The sequence below is a fragment of the Papio anubis genome, chromosome 3 (genome assembly GCF_008728515.1).
Source record: "Papio anubis isolate 15944 chromosome 3, Panubis1.0, whole genome shotgun sequence".
Lineage (NCBI taxonomy): Eukaryota > Metazoa > Chordata > Mammalia > Primates > Cercopithecidae > Papio > Papio anubis.
Window position 1 is genome coordinate 128,828,323 of NC_044978.1, and position 14,646 is coordinate 128,842,968.

General features: G+C 34.6%; 1 protein-coding gene and 1 pseudogene across 11 annotated transcripts in view; both read right to left on the reverse strand.

Moving 5' to 3' along the window:
- Positions 1 to 14,646, reverse strand: part of WDFY3 (WD repeat and FYVE domain containing 3) — a 309,091-nt gene that overhangs the window by 207,925 nt on the left and 86,520 nt on the right. The window lies entirely within an intron of this gene.
- Positions 11,250 to 11,350, reverse strand: LOC116274304 (annotated as a pseudogene).

Here is a 14,646-nt window from a genome sequence, read left to right on the forward strand (position 1 = left end):
TAACACAATGGTATTTGTATATCTAAACACAGAAAATGGCCTGTAATTCCAGCACTTTGGGAATCCGAGGCGGGCAGATCATGGGGTCAGGAGTTTGAGACCAGCCTGGCCAACATGGTGAAATCCCATCTCTACTAAAAATACAAAAATTAGCCAGGCATGGTGGCACTTGCCTGTAGTCCCAGCTACTCGGGGTCTCAGGCAGGAGAACTGCTTGAACCCGGGAGGTGGAAGTTGCAGTGAGCAGAGATTGTGCCACTGCACTCCAGCCTGGGCTATCGAGCAAGACTCTACCTCAAAAAAACAAAAACAAAACCAAAAAAACCCACAAACACACACACACAGAAAACATACAATAAAAATACCGTAGAAAGATAAAAAATGGTATACCTGCAGAGGCCACTTGTTATGAATGGAGCTTGCAACACTGCAGTTGCTCTGGGTGAGTCAGTGAGTAAGTGGTGAATAAATGTGAAGGCCTAGGACATCTGAATATATCGTAGACTTTATAAACACTGTACACTGAGGTTACACTAAATTTATAACAAATATTTTTCTTTCTTCAATAATAAATTAACTTCAGCTTACTGAAACTCTTTTACTTTATGAAATTTCAAACTTTCAAATTTTTAAAAAACTTTTGGACTTTTTTAGAATAACAAGTAGCTTAAAACACAAACACATTGTACAGTGGTACAAAAATATTTCTTTCTTTATATCACTCTATGAGCATTTTTATATTTCAATTTTCTTCTAACTTTTAAAACAGTTTTGTTAAAAAAGACACAAACACACACATTAGCCAAGGCTTGCACAGGGCCAAGATTATCAATATCACTGACTTCCTCCTCCACATCTTGTCTCACTGGAAGGTCTTCAGAGACAATAACCCATATGGAGCTGTTATCTCCTATGATAACAATGCCTTCTTCTGAGTACCTCCTGAAGGACCTGCCTGAATCTGTCTTACAGTTAATTTTCTTTTTATAAGTGAGAGTACACTCTAAAATAATAATGAAAAGTATAGTATAGTAACTACATAAACCAGTAACATGGTAATTTATTATCATGTATTACATGATTTATATACATGTGTTATTACTATACATAATTGTGTGTGCTATACTTTCATACAACTGGCAGCACAGAAGGCTTGTTTACACCAGCATCACCACGAACATGTGAGTTGTGCTTTGTGCTATGGTATTACAACACTTATGACATCACTAGGTGACAAGAATTTTTCCAGCTTCATTATAGTCTCTGGGAACACCATCGTATATGTAGTCTGTTGTTGACTAACATATTATTATGCACTGCATGACTGTAGTCTGTTACAGAATATTCATCATTAAGAGAGACAGTATAACATATTAGTTACACAGGCTTCCCAATTAATTGTATCACTTACTAACTGTTTAACCTCAAGTCAGATACGTTCTGTGTGTAAGATTTCTCATCTGGAAAAAAAGAATAATTATCAGAACCTAACTCATAGTGTTATTTGTACAAAGTAGGTAATTTATTACATGGAAAGCACTTAGATTAGTATTTGGCACAAGTGCTCAGTAAGAGACAGCTATTATTACTGTTATTCTACTGTAATGTACATTTACCAGTAAATGATTATTCCCATTAGCAATAATTTTCTCAATAATGAAAACCAAATCTTATTTAAGTTTGTATCCTTAGTTCACAGTAAGTGGTTGGTGAATGATTACATGTTAAAAAAACCCCACAAAACTAATATAGAGTTACATACCTGGTAAGTGACAGCACTAGATTTTCTGTTCAGATATTCTGAGTTCTGGGTGTGTATTTTACTATTCCTCACAAAATCTTACATATTACAACATAAAAAACATGCTTAAACTTACAATTTATGGATCCTAGTCCTCATCCTAAAGAAAGCTTTTGTAGGACATCTTACATATCTCCTGATAAAAAATTACATTAATCATTAATCATTTGTTCTAAATTGAAAAGATACCAACTTGCTTAAATAAATTTCATGCTATTAAATTATCAATATCTTGCATCAAACTATAAATTCCTTGAAAGAATGCTGTGCTCTCCAAATCCTTTAACACATAGCCAAGTATCTGGTACACAGTAGAATTGAAGGAATATATGTATGAGTGATTCTCAAAAGTACAAATTTTAAGGCTCTTTATTATCTAGTCACTGCATAGGCCTGACCTTCATGCCCCACTATTGTACTTTAAGCAGAGCAGTCTACTGCAGGCCTTCTTGCTCTGCCTGCACACACCCTGAGCCCTCTCCTGGGAGCTCTCCGCCTCTGGCGCTTCTACATCCAGATGATTATGAATCACCCTTTAAATCTCAGCTCAACTGTCCCTCTTCTAAGAATCTTTCCAGCTTTCTTTTGTTGTTGTTTTTCTCGTTTTGTTGCCCAGGCTGGACTGCAGTTGCATGATCAGGGCTTATTTCAGCCTCCATCTCCTGGGCTCAAACCATCCTCTCACCTCAGACTCCCAGTTAATTCTTTTATTTTTTATAGAGATGAGGTCTCACTATGTTGCCCAGGCTGGTCTCCAATTCCAGGCCTCAAGTGATCCTTCTACCTCGGCTTCCCAAAGAGTTGGAATTAAAGGTGTGAGTCACTGTGCCTGGCTGAAAGCATTCCTGAATCTCCCAGTTTGATAGATGCCTCCCATTCTTGGTTCCCATAGCATCTTGTTTACATCTTTATCATAGCATTTATCACATCATGTAACTGTTGTTTTGATTGTCTTTTTCAACACCAGACAATGTAAGATTATGGAAGGCAAAGGTCATATCCTACTCAACTTTTTTTTCCTGAATACCTGACATGGTACTTGACAAATAAGAAACAGACAAAAGAAAGATTCATAAATGAGTAAATGGTGCTGAATAAGAGTTTAGAAGATAAATGATTTAGAGGCAGCTCAAGGATTAGTTAAGGTGATTTAAAATAGGCCAAAGGGGCAAATTTTTTCTTTAAATTTCTTATGTGTTTATTTTAAAACAAGAAAACTTAGAAGACAACTTTGTTTTTTATGGTTTAAAATCAATTATATAGCTAACAAAAATGACCATTTTTGTTAAGATCGTTGGGTACCCCATAGGTACTTTTTAAAACATGTTCAGTTAAAACTGATATAAATTCAGAAAATAAGAACTATTTAAGAGAAGGCAAGGGCAGAAGGAAAAAAATTACTATTAGAGAGTTGGGTTTGGGTGGTAAACAGATGATGACAAAACAAAAGGCAATAAGCCAGAATCCTCTGCTGGAAATTCATGCATCAACAACATACTGAGAACAAGGAACATCTCAAAGAGGAAAACAGCTCATTAGTATCATAACAAATTATGACTGCATGGGGCTGGAATATATGTTAAGACCTGAAATTGATGAAAGGAAAATGACAAATGCAAAATATTGTGCAGAATTATACTGGTAAAACCTCACAAATGAAAAAAATATGAATAAAGTAATGACATCAACAAAAATAATAATGGTAAAATAGATGTTTGCTTCTTCACAGATTATACTATTGATTAATTAGGTTGAGGAGCTTTATTGTGAGTTATTTTATATTCACAAAATATCAAAATTTACACATCCAAATGAATTTTGCTCTTTGAATTAGTTATGTTGGAAAGCTATGTATACATAATGATGTTGACATGGTTTGAAATGCTTTAAAAAATTCCTCTCTACAAAATGCTTTAAGAGCATTGTGTAAGCTACATCTAAAAATCAGTATCATCATATATCATGTGTTACCAAAAATGGAATTTCCCAGTGTACTCATATGCTTTAGTTTCAAAACTTCCTCAAAATATCTTCTGTCTGTTACTAAGTATCAAATCCATTTAAAAGATTGAAAATTCACCACTAATAATCAAAAGGCTGCACTGCACACTCTGTGTTTGCATCCCCAACTACAATAGCAATTGCTGAAATTTAATTCCTTAAGTGTCTACTGTATATAAGGAACTAAGGGAATGCTGACTCCAGTTTTTACTCTGCCAATAATGTGGCTATATTCATTTTTCTAAAATTTGAAACACATCGGAGTACAACTTTCCCTAAAAGTGACAAAAATGGCTGCAATGGACTAGAGACAAAACCTTTGCAAGTATAAAAAGGTATAAAAAGACTGCTCAAAATCTGGTGCGTCCCTAATTTTGAAGCTGTATCTTCTGCCCTAACCCTCCCCTCATTCCATGCTCATACCACATCACCTATCTGCTGCTCCGTGGACACACCATGCAATTTCAAACCCTTGAAGCTTCTCCCAGATGGTCTTTGTTTGAAATGACAGATTTTTCTACTGCATGCAGTAGAAAATGAACTATCATAGGTAGTTCATGACTGTACTTAATCTTCAAGCAATGTGGACCACTGATTCAAAGAAATATTTATCAACTCACTTGAATTTCTCTCTGTTCCAGCCATGACTAGCTCTACTTTCAGCAGCTTATATTCCCTATGTTCTTGTCACCACAGCAACTGAAGACATTACTTTGAAAAGAAAACCTTTAAAAATGTTTAGAAGAAAATGTTGGAAAATACAACCTCAGGTTAAGGAAGAAATGTCTTAAAATGAAACAAAACAAAAATTACGCATACACACACACACACAAAATCGACCTCATCAAAATTAACTTCTGTACATCAAAATTAAAAAAAGTAAACATAAGCTAGAAATTAGGAGAGAAATATTTGCAACATCCATAATGAACAAAAAAGCATTACATTCAAAATGTGTAAAGAATGCCTTCGAGTCAATGAAATGCAAACAACCCAATAGAAAAATGGACAAAAGACAAATAGGCATTTCACAGAAAAGGAAACATGAATGGCCACAAGAATATGAAAAGCTACACAACCTCATTAGTCATAAATGAAATGCAAATTAAGATAACAACAAATTAACATTTGTGTTAGGCAGAATAATGGCCCCTAAAGACGTCTCTACTACATCCTAATCTCTAGAACCTGTATCTTACATTATGTGGCCAAAAGGACATTGCAAATGTGATTACGTAAAGGGCCTTGCAATGGGGAGATTATTCTGTATTATTTGAGCAAGCCTGATATAATCACAAAGAAGGAGTCAGGAGAGAGAAGATGTGACCAGGAAGCAGAGGTTGGGAGTGATATGGCCATGAGCCAGTAATGTGGGCCATGAGCCAGTAATGTGCTGGGATTATGGGCATGAGCCACCACGCCTGGCCTCCCTTATAATTTTTGCATTAGTCTACAAATGAAATATAAATAAATAATAATTGTATTATTTCAAGTCACTAAGAACATGATGATTTGTTACACGATCAATAGGAAATCAATATACTATTGTATATCAAAAATCAAATGTGACAATATCAAATTAGTAAAGATATGAACAAATGAGTTACAAATTTTAGGCAACAGTGTTTATGGATGGGCATTATCTGGTTGGAATTATCTAGTAAAATTGACCATATACAGATCACACGAATCAGCAATTCCACTTAGGTATATACCCTAGAGAAACTCACATATATGTAGAAGGAGATGTATAAAGTAATGTCCATAAGCAACATCGATTAAATTGTAAAAATCTGAAAATAATTAAAGTATTTGTCAATAAGGAACCATATATAAATATATTTTTGGAGACAGAGTCTTGCTCTGTTACCCAGGCTAGCGTGCAGTGGCAGGATCTTGGTTCACCGCAACCTCTGCCTCCTGGGTTCAAGCAATTCTCCTGCCTCAGCCTCTCCAGTGGCTGGGGTTACAGGCATGCACCACCATGCCCAGCTAATTTTTTCTATTTTTCTTTTTAGTACAGATGGGGTTTCTCTATGTTAGCCAGGCTGGTCTTGAACTCCTGACCTTAAGTGATCCACCCTCCCTGGCCTCCCAGTGTGCTGGGATTACAGGTATGATCCATTGTGCCCGGCCTGATGGTAAGTCTTACTGAGCTTCAATTGTTTGTCATATATACAGTCAACTGATATTTTTCAATTTAGCCTTATTCAAGATTTGTATTTAATAGCCTTGTTCAAGATTTGTAATTTTTTACCATACATATACATCAATTGCTAAATATTACATTATATACTTTCATTTTAATCCCTCTATTTCAATCTGTGTATTATTCTCTTCATTCACAGACTGCACGGGAACATGAGAATCATTTGTGGTTATCTGAGAGCAAATAACATATCTCCCTGTGAATTATTTTCTTAAATCTAAAAAATAAGAAAAAAAAAATACTACCCTTGCTTCACCTCAAATATACCATTAAGATAAACAAATAAAGCAATACAGTTATTTCTGAAAGTACTTTGCAAGAAAGACAGCCATATCTTAGGAAAATACTCTTCTTTTCACCAAATCTTTTTCTCAGTTTGTCAAATTACATTCCTTTTATTTTGAGGGCTGAATTCAAATGTCTTTGTTTTCCAGGAAACAGCCTAATTGGCCTCTAATTAGAATATGATCTTTACAATCACAAAAAAAAAAAAAAAAAAAAAAAAAAAAGATTGTTAAGCTAGGTGCAGTGGCTCACGCCTGTAATCCCAACACTTTGAGAGGGTGAGGCAGGCTGATGGCTTGAGCTCAGGAATTCGAGACCAGCCTGGGAAACGTGGCAAGATCCCATCTCCACTCAAAATACAAAAAAGTAGCCAGGCATGATGTACGTCTGAAGTCCCTGGTTGAGGTAAAAGGATCGCTTGAGCCCAAGGGGTGCGTGGAGGATGCAGTGAGCCGAGATTGCACCACTGTAATCCAGCCTGGGTGACAGAGCAAGACCCTGTCTCAAAAAAAAAAAAATTATTAAGATCTATTTTTCTGTTTCTGTTTTAAACTATGTACATTTGTATGGTAGTATTTATACTCGAATATAAGGACATGAGAAACATTATCTCATGCAATCTTCAAAACATTGTTAGTAAGTAGTATGAATGGGACTTGAAGTCATGCCTTTTGACAGCTCTTTGCTCTCTGTAAGAATGCCTGTTACACCTGTGCCATCATCTCATATCCGCTCATCCCAAATTCACATATAATCCTCATCACCTAGAAAAACAAGCACTGAGTATCCACATCAAGGCTCTCAGTCAACAGTCAATATTCTAGTTTGGTCCCATGTGAGGCTATTCCTCGACATACCACAGGTATAATAAAAGCATGTTAGGATTTGTGGAGAGTATCTCCAAAAAGTGCACAGCTCCACTACCACTCCTTGAAGATGAATCTGATGTGAAGTCAGTAATCTGTTTCTTTATATTCAACTTTTAGTAGTTGGCAGAGCACCTGACACACTGAAGATGCTTAATGAATGGATGGATAAATGGATGGATAGAATGAGGCAGAGAATCTTCCTGCTGACACACCTAACTTATCTTCTCCACAAATTCTTCTATTCAAATTATTTTAAATTATATGTATATATAATCTGCTCTTTATTCACTTTTTAGGGATATACACATGAAAAAGATTAGGAAACTTATGAAATTCTTAAACATACTTTAAAATAAAAGGTGACAGTAATGTGACCATCAGGGACACAAAAATTACTTGTTATTAGATTTATACCCTTTGTTAATCAGAGTATTATTGTTTCCCTTACAATTTTTAATTTTTTTTTTTGAGACACAGTGTCACTCTGTCACCCAGGATGGTGTGCATGGCATGATCAGAGCTCACTGATCATCAGAGCTCACTGAAGCCTTGACATCCTAGGCTCAAGTGATCTTCCCACCTCAGCCTCCTGAGTAGCTGGTACACATTTTTTCAGTTTTTGTAGAGTTGGGGTCTCACTACCTTGCCCAGGTTGGTGACAAACTCTGGGGTAGAGTGATCCTCCCACCTCAGCCTCCCAAAGTGCTGGGATTATGGGCATGAGCCACCACGCCTGGCCTCCCTTATAATTTTTGCGTTAGTCTACAAATGAAATATAAAACTGTATTTATATTCTCCTGACTGGGGGATACATTCTCACTAAAGGAGTTGAAGAGTGGAGGGGTAGATGAAAAGGAGAGCAAAAAACTACATGTCTCTGTCCTTCCACCATATCAAAACGTAAGAATGATTACTACCAATAGGCATGTCTTAATTACATCATTTCACTGCTGATCACATGTAGCCTATTTTAAAAAATGCCTTTGGGGAAGAATCAGAAGAGAAATGTTATTCTTAAATCAGTTAGCTATTTAATATATTGTGTATATCTATCTGAAACAGTGACAATATTTGAAATATGTGGCTTCTCTAATTTCTGGGGAAATAAGTAACTAAAGTGAATAATTCTGCAAAGTGTAAATCAGTTTACCACATTTTTTTCTTGGTAAGTCTCATCATCTTCTTAGAAGGGATGCAATGTAATAAAATATAAAACACTACCTTGAGTAAACTGGCACAAAACCCCTCTGGCAGTGAGGAACTATTTCCTAGGCTTATTTATTTTTATAACATTCTCTAATAAGACCTAACTCTCATTATTTTGAAGAACAATCTAAAAAAGTAATGCCTTTTATATCATTACTGAAGGATCAAGCATACATAGCTGTTACTTTCATTTTACTTGTCTTCTTTTACATTTTACAATTAACACCTAAAGGAGCTGGGGAAAAAGGAAAGACTACAACTGAAATCCTCCAGTTGAAATATTTGCTAGGAGGTTTAACATTTGGAGGTTAAGTTTCTAATCTACTTATTCTATTTCCAATACCTAGGCTTTTGAATTCAGTGGCTTAAACAGAAAATACAAACTACATGAAATAAATGTTTCATATAAAGACCAAACTACCCCTAAGAAGCAGACATAACATTCTATTTAATGATTGAAATAAAATATACATGTATGTGGTGTCTCAAAATTACATGCTAAAAATTACAATTTGAGTTGAGAATTTTTTCAGGTAGGGAACAAAGAATGCAAAGATTTGGGACTCAAAAAGCTATAGATTACTTTTTAGTTTTTCTTTCTTTGTGAAATTACACAAAACAAAGCCATTCTATGGTCAAAACTGAGTCACTCCAAGACATTCAGTTGATTTGGGTTTATGCATATATTTATGTTCCTAGTAGAACATACACTAAGTCATTCAAAAATATTGAGAGCTACACCAATGTTGATTACTTAAAATATTTGGACTTGTTTTTAAAAGCAACCTATTTCCAACGTGAAACTTACTATTGATCTAGGTTTTTAAAAAAATATTCACTTGCTTTTAATTTTTGACTGATTTAAAAATTTTCATACCATTTAATATACACTTAGAGTATACATACACTTATACTCTCAGACTTTAGACAAGATAACAACTCATTTAATTTCAAATCCAGATGTCTCCTGAAAAGCAAAATCTAACATTTAAATAACGTGGGGAAAAAAGAGACCCTGAAGAAATTACATTTAATTATAATTAAAGAAATTGATCAAGAATTTATAATACATACCTCAAGGATCATAATGGTTACTAGTTAAGAGTGTTAAGCATAATTTAAATGTACTTAGGAAACACAACAGGTAACAATGATCATGAAACTTGAAAATTAAACTATATAATTTTTAGACTTTGAAAATAATCTTCTACCAAACCATGGTAATAAAATCAGTGGCAGAATGATGTAAGAACAAACTGACCAAGGTAGGGGTGAGAAATCTCAGAGGGAGATCCATATATCTAATCAGAACCAAACATGTGATAGTTGTCACAAAAAAGGGTATATAACAATCACGTAGATGGCACTGAGAAACTAACTCACTAATTTTAGAACACAATTAAACTAGACCCCTCCCTAAAGCCACATACAGAGGTGGGCTCAAAATGGATTAAAGATCCAAATATGAAAGGTAAACTATAAAGCTAATAGAAGAATATACATATTCTTTGTTACTGTTGTTGTTTGTGATGAAGTCTTACTGTGTCACCCAGGCTGGAATGCAATTCCATGATCTCGGCTCACTGCAACCTCCACCTCCTGGGTTCAAGCAATTCTCCTGTCTCAGCCTCCTGAGTAGCTGGGATTACAGACGTGCACCACCATGCCTGGCTAATTTTTTGTGTGTTTTTGTAGAGATGGGGTTCCACCATGTTGGCCAGGCTGGTCTCGAACTACTGACCTCAAGTGATTCACCCGCCTTGGCCTCCCAAAGTGCTGGGATTACAGGAGTGAGTCACCAAGCCCGGCAAATATATATATATATTCATATTCTTATGAATCAAGTAAGAACTCTAAAAGGATAAATTCAAAATCACTTATCATATATAAAAATAAAATGATGAATGTAATTACTTCAAAATTAAATATTTTGACTTGGAAAGGAACACTGTAAACCAACAAAAAAAGAGAGAACACAATAGAAGGTATTTAAAACATCTAAAACTGATAAGAATTAGAATATAGAATTTACAAATAATACCAAAAAAAAAAAAAAAAAAAAGAAAGAAAAAGAAAAACACAGCAATCCCACTGAAAAAAAAGGCAAAAAATATGAACAAGCAATCTGGAAGGTCATCAAACATAGAGGTATTTAAATTTAATTAGTATTCAGAGAAATGCACATTGAAAGAAAATGCCACTTTGCATGTAATAGATTAGCAACAATCAGAAAGCTGGAAAATGCTGTGTCCTTAGACATGTGGACAGAAACTACATACATGACTAGTGAGAAAATGAACTGGATCTAAAGGGTAATTTTGCATCACTTGGAATCTTGCATTCCTCTTCTATATCTACACTCTGAAGAAATTCTCTCATTGGCAGGAATTTTTTGGAAGCTATTTAAGAGGTCCATCACTGAGCAAAAGAATAGGCAAACCAAAGTTGATACACAACTATATATAGTTATTTAAAAGTATATATTTCAGATCCATTTAAGTTGGACACATCTTAGAAACATAGTGATGGGTTAAAAAAAATTAAAAAATAAGATGAAATACATTACAATGTAACTTTTGGAAATTAAAAATACATGGACAGAAAGCAAATATTTTACAAGGACACGTTAACAAAAGACAACATTAACTACTTTAGAATAGTTGTGCCTGTCCTTCATTAAATTAATAGCTCTTTAAAGAAAATAATTACTTTGCAATACTTCTGAATTTAGCTCAACTAACCCTAAAAATCACTGTTTTATATAAAAATATATTTACATTAACAACTGAAATTAAATACTTATATACCAACCAATTCATTTCTTAAGTTAGTCTCAATTGAACCACATTTATTTATTTCCTCTTCTTCTTTTTTTTTTTCTTTAATGGAATGCTTCACAAATTTGCACGTCATCCTTGTGCAGTAGCCATGTTAATCTTCTCTGTGCTGCTAATGTGAGCACAACTGAACCATGTTTAAATCAGATACATGTACTTTTTTCTAAAGTGATTCTTAGCTATTTATCAACACAGCCATTTTGTTCCTTTTAACCCTCTGACACACACACACAAAAATCCTTAAAATAAATTTCATCTACTCAGCAAGTAACAAGAAAAATATACGTATTTGTAGGAATATTTAGAGAAGGGAGGAAGGAAAGAAGGAAGGGAGGGAGGGAGGGAACTGGTTTTTCAATAGACATTAGATATTAAATCAAATGCACAACTTTTAATAGCAAAATAAATCTGAGTTTCTTCTAGTCTTCAGACAAACCTACCCATGGTCTCCAACAACAAAAAAGTCACGCTGGGAATACCAACACGGTTCTAGTAGTGTTCAATACCCTAGATATGCCTTTAATAAAAAGACAGCAATTTCCTATTAGTATTTTGGAGTCATCACAACTTTGGCATAATCTCTCAGTCTTCCTATGAATATATGATGAAAATTATGGTAAAGAATGATCACTTTAATATTCTGAATCATGAATAATTTATAAAACATTAACCATTATGCTGAGTAGGTGCTTGGGATACAGTGGTACATATCAACAACCTGGAATATGTGGCATTTACACCATGTGCCAGGAAATGACAATTCATTTAAGATAGACATGATATCTGACCTCGTGGAGTTTAGAGGCTGGGTGGTAGCAAAGATTAGGAAGGATGATAAAGGCAAAGCATGTACTAGGGAAATACAGGAAGAGTAGAGAAAAGTACATCAGGGAAACCTAATCTAGCTTCAGGGAGGTAGGGCTGTGGGGAAGAAGAGTGTTAGGAAAGAAAGCACATTTTTAAAAGATCGTCAATTACAGAAGAAAATAAATGAATTTCACTGGCCTATCCTAAGACCATTCTAGCCAATCAGATTTTTGCAGCTCAGTTACTGCCCATTGGCTTGTAATCAGTATTTCCAAGTGGAAAACACTAGCTATTCTTTCCTTGAATCATTTTAAGTCTAAAGGGACAGCATCAGTAATTAGTAGCCCAGGCTGGAGTTAATCCCTAAGGAACTCTCATTTCCTGCCTCTATGTCAGTTTTTGTCCAGGAAATAAAGCCTTAAGATTCATAGCCAAGTACAATGCTAGGTATTTTCACAAAAATTTATTCATTTATTTCCTACCACAAAATGGTATGCCTACTTTACACATTTAAAAAAATGGAAGCTCAGAGTTTAAGCAGCTTGCCAAAAAGATCCAACAACTAGTATTAGCTAAAATTTGAATTCAAGACATGTAACTCCAAATCCAGTACTCTTTTATTAAGTGGAAGCTCTTTGTCTTTAGGAAGTAACTTTACTTATGAAAGCAATGGCAATTTTATTTTCTAGTTGTTCCTACTAAAGATAGTACTATTTGTTCTTCCTTAAAACATTTGGACAAAATGATCAAGTATTTTTGTCCCGAATAACTTAAAAAAAAAAAAAACCCACAAAACCCATGTTTACTTTGTGTATCTTCCACCAAGGGTGTAACCAGACTGGTGACAAGAAATATGACTCACGAGCAGCATCTTGGCAAAGAATTCTTAGTATCTCTAGATACATCTGACACACAGGGGAAATGTTACATACATGAAACTACATTTTCTTTTCCTGTGAGGAGCTCCCACTATCTTTAATTCAAATCAGCCATAATCATAACACAATGCCTCAATGTTAAATACAGAATAATATTTAGAATATTAAGGAAATAATTTCTTGGCAGAATCTGCCAAAGGCAAATACAAATAAAAAATTACTGTTGAGGTAGTCATGGTGGCTCGTGCCTGTAATCCCAGCACTTTGGAAGGCCAAGGTGAGAGGACTGTTTAAGCCCAGAAGTTCCAGATTATAGTAAACTATGATTGTGACTATTAGCAATTAAACACAGCAATGTATTATGTCATTTAATGAGTTCTGAGCAATTCTTTTATTAATGAGAAAATGAGATAATAACCTTAGAAAAAAACTCCAATATCACGAGTACTTAACTATTAACCTTATTCTTCTGTGAATAAAATAATATACTTCCATATTGTGACTTTTGATTTAAAAAAGACAGGTTCCATAATCTTGCATATCCACTAAAATGTAAATGCAAAATATTTCTGCCTTCGTCTACTGTTCTTACCTTCTGCTGAAGCTAAACTAAATAGTGGTGTGTTAGATCCAGCTTGTACCAGCTCATGAGAGCCGATGGCTAAGTTTTCAGAAATTTTGGACATCCAGCTGTCAAACTACAAATAGCTTGGGACTAGCCAAAGTGAGAATATTTGCACCACGCAATCAGCAAACACTAAAAATTGGGGCTTTTTTTTTTTTTCCTGGCTAGCTGGTTGTTATAAATTTGTCAGTACATCAGCACTTTGCTTAGGCCACACTAGTGCTTCAGCAGCTTATATTTTTATCTTCTTTTCTCCTCTTCTTTACTTCTCTTTTCCTCTGTAAACACTGATTTTATACTTTTATTTTTTCCCCAAAGGCCTTGCCTTGAAAATACTTAGACTACTTCAAAAAGTTCAGATATTGTGACTAATGATGTGAAGTAAAAATATTTTTTCACCAAAATATTCTCACAGAAAGTGTATCCCTGATTCCTTACCTGATTGGCCTGATTTATCATATTCTACTACTTTAAAAGCAATGTCTCTATTCCTTGTCAGGGTGCTAAGAGCAAATTTTTATTCCCTCCAGTGAATATTGTGCTTGAAGCTTATACATGTATTCCTCATAAAACATAAATGCATAATATTATCAATACTAAAATGTCTACAGTCTTTTGTCTAAGCAATATATTTTGTGCATGATATTACACATTCGCAGAGACCTTTTGCATTAAACTATGAATCATTATGCAAAAACAGAATACAAAATTGATTAGTTTCCTTTTACCGAAGAAGAAATAAAGACAGATTGAAATTTCTGTAAAGGCAATGAAACTAAGAAACAATGTTTAAACAACCTCAATATGTGATTAAAAAAATTCTGGTTTGATTCACAAAAATGCTGCATTACAGGGACAAGCAATAGACTAGCAAGAATAGCTGGCAGTAAAAAAGTTCTGCAGTCAGGCAGATACGAATTTCAAATTCTGTTCCTCCATTCACTATCTATGTGACCTCAGGAAAAGTAAATCAAACTACCCTAAGCTACATTTTCCTTAATAGTAAATGGAGATGAGTATGATACTGGCTTTACAATGCTGTAAGAAAAGACAGTCAGAATACATGTGATATGACTACCACATGGAAGGCAATCAATGTTTAGTTATGACATGATTGGCATTGGTTAC